The 2,370-nt window shown below is 50.9% G+C and overlaps 1 protein-coding gene across 2 annotated transcripts in view; it reads right to left on the bottom strand.

The window, feature by feature from the left end:
- ARHGAP8 (Rho GTPase activating protein 8) overlaps positions 1–2,370 on the bottom strand; it is a 96,396-nt gene that overhangs the window by 40,976 nt on the left and 53,050 nt on the right. The window lies entirely within an intron of this gene.

Here is a 2,370-nt window from a genome sequence, read left to right on the forward strand (position 1 = left end):
GGTGCTTAAGGGGGCACCTACAGGTCCCCGGAGGAGCCAGGGGTGCTTAAGGGGCACCTACAGGTCCCTGGAGGAGCCAGGGGTGCTTAAAGGGGCACCTACAGGGCAAACGTGGGAAAATTTGATCGTTAAAATATGATGGTAATGGACTGTAGCCCACTGAATAAAACAGGAAATTTTACACATGTCCATACTGAGAAAATAAGCAAGGGAAGAAAAAGCTCTTCCCTTAGTCAGATGCTGACTGGTCCTCGGACCACCACTGGCTGCCATCGGAGAACAATTAAGCCAAGAAGCAGCAGTGAAGGTGAAAACTATTTTGACAAGCGGCAGGATATTTACATAGTCTTAAAGCATCTCTCCAGAAGTGCTAATTTACTCATTTTTTTAAAACTCTGAGAGGAGGGGCATGGGAGCGGTCACAGCGGCTTCCAGAGTCTCCAGGAGCCCGGAGGGCAGCTGCGGCAGAGTCCACCCTGACACTGAGCGTCCAGTGGCTTTCATTAGTTGCCACCCGTGGCAGGGGCCCTTTGGTGAGGCAAGCACTCTCAGCAGGGAGGCCATGAACACTTGTGCGCAAATTCATTCACCCTTAAAAGGGATGGCCCGGCGGGACCGTCTGGAGGGTGAGAAGCCAACGGCAGAGAGAACAGAAAACAATGCAGGAAGCCTGATGGGGTGTGGCGACGCAGACTGAAAACGCTGCATAAATCTCAGCTTTTTTTTTTTTTTGAGACAGAGTTCCTCTGTTGCCCAGGATGGAGTGCAGTGGCATAATTTTGGCTCACTGCAACCTCCACCTCTCAGGTTCAAGGGATTCTTATGTCTCAGCCTCTCAAGTAGCTGGGATTACAGGCATGCACCACCACACCCAGCTAATTTTTTGTATTTTTAGTAGAGACGGGGTTTCACCAGGTCGGCCAGGCTGGTCTTGAACTCCTGACCTCAAGTGATCTACCCGACTCGGCCTCCCAAAGTGCTGGGATTATAGGCAATCTCATCTAATTATATTTGGAGCACCACTTGCATACCTCTAGTGATAGGGAACTCACCACCCCTCAGGTGTCTGCTCAGGGACAGTGAGGCTGCAGGGGAGGGGCTGTTGATTCTCCTAGGACAACCCAGGAAGGCTTCCTGAAGGAGGACATGAGCTTGGGCTTGGCCATCTCTAGTTCATACAAGTGCCCAATAAATGACTGCAAAATGCAGCAACAATCCCTTCCCTAAGACATGGGCCAGGGAACCAAGAAGTCCTTCCAAAGGTCCTACTGATAATGACAGCAGGACCCAAAAGGCAATTGGAGGGAGGACTTCTGGGATATTCCGGCACTTTATCCCACCGTCCCGCTGACTCAGACATATGTGAAGCAGATTTCTGTGACAAGTTTAAAAGGACTTTGAAGAAGGAAAACCCAGAGGAATCTAGGATATCCATGTCAATGCCTACCACCGCAGTCTACGAGCCAGATATATTGCAAAGCTGATCACTAGGCAGGACATCCCTTGGGAAAACCCTACCAGCTCCAGGCCATGGGCGAGTAGCTAGTAGTGTGGGGTGGAAGAGGGAGGCAGGGGCCTGGGGTGGGTGAGTGACCACGGGTAAGTCACTTCCTCTCTGGGGTCTGTGTCTTCATCTGTAAAATGGGGCTGCCCATCTCACCAACAAGAGCCATCAGAATGACCCTTATCAACTATAAAAGGCTGTGCAAGCAGGAAGAGGCTTTAGCGAAGAAAGGGTCATGCAGTTGTCTCTTTGCCAGTAATTCACTGGGCCAGGGGTGGGCGAACGGGCACACGGGACGAACGGGCACATGGGGCAAAAGGGCACACGGGGCAAAAGGGCACACAGGACGAACCCAGCCTGCTTCCTGCTTTGGTACAGCCTGCAAGCTAAAAATGGCTTTTTGTGTTTTTAAGTGGTTGAAAAAAAAATACAAAAGCAGAATACTATTTCATGACACATGAAAATGACGTGAAATTCACCATCTGTGTCCATAAAGTTTTACAGGAACACAGTCTGGCAGAGTTGTTACAATAGAATGATGGGTCTGCAAAGCTAAAATACTGACTGTTTGGCCCTTTAAGAGCAAGAGTGTTGGCCTGGCATGGTGACTCATGCCTGTAATCCCAGTATTTTGGGAGGCTGAGGCGGGAGGATGGCTTGAGCCAGGAGTTTGAGACGACTCTGGGCCACATAGTGAGATCCCCATCTCTACAAAAAACTACCAAAATGAGCGAGGCGTGGAGGCGCACACCTGTAGTACAAGCTAGTCGGGCAGCCGAGGCAAGCGGATTGCTTGAGCCCAGGAGGTCAAGGCTGCAATGAACCATGCTTGCACCACGGCACTCCAGCCCGGGCGACAGAGTGAG

This window comes from Cebus imitator, unplaced genomic scaffold (genome assembly GCF_001604975.1).
Source record: "Cebus imitator isolate Cc_AM_T3 unplaced genomic scaffold, Cebus_imitator-1.0 Scaffold59, whole genome shotgun sequence".
Classification (NCBI taxonomy): Eukaryota; Metazoa; Chordata; class Mammalia; order Primates; family Cebidae; genus Cebus; species Cebus imitator.